Here is a 642-nt window from a genome sequence, read left to right as displayed (position 1 = left end):
CATGCATCAATTCAATCAAATCGACACTTTCCGAAAATAACTTCATGCATTAACTCATTCAAATCAAATCTTAAAAAAAATCTCAACTAACTCCAAACTTTTCTTATCTTCCACTACTCATATCCAAATTATAAAATCTTACCAAAACATCAACTATAATCAAAGTTAACTACCCATTTGACAAGTGCACACATTTTTTCTTTGTTTTTTTTCTTCTATGTTTCTTTTTTGGTTTTTTCTTCTTCTATGTTTTTTTTCTGTTTTACTGTTTTCTATTACCAATAAGTTGGTCTTTGCTTGGCATACTACTAGAACTAGTAAAACGCCCGTGCGTTGCCACGGGCTTTTGAAAAAAAATGAGGTACTACTCGCTGAGCTAATATTACCGAGAACAATGTCATCTAAGCTAACTCACATCTTTTTTGTTTCGACAGTCGGCTAACACACATCATATTATCAAACACAATAATCTTAGAGCACATACAGCCGGTCCCCTCAAATCTGCGGACATGCCCGATCGTTGACCAAACGGGAGAGAGAAGGAAAATGGTAACCCGACCCGACCCCTTATATCATTCCCGGTCCAGGCTATCCGCAGACTCTCATATTGACACCAAATATGGAGAGTATATGAGGCTCATA

This window comes from Triticum aestivum, chromosome 7B (assembly GCF_018294505.1).
Source record: "Triticum aestivum cultivar Chinese Spring chromosome 7B, IWGSC CS RefSeq v2.1, whole genome shotgun sequence".
Lineage (NCBI taxonomy): Eukaryota > Viridiplantae > Streptophyta > Magnoliopsida > Poales > Poaceae > Triticum > Triticum aestivum.
This window is presented reverse-complemented; position numbering follows the sequence as displayed.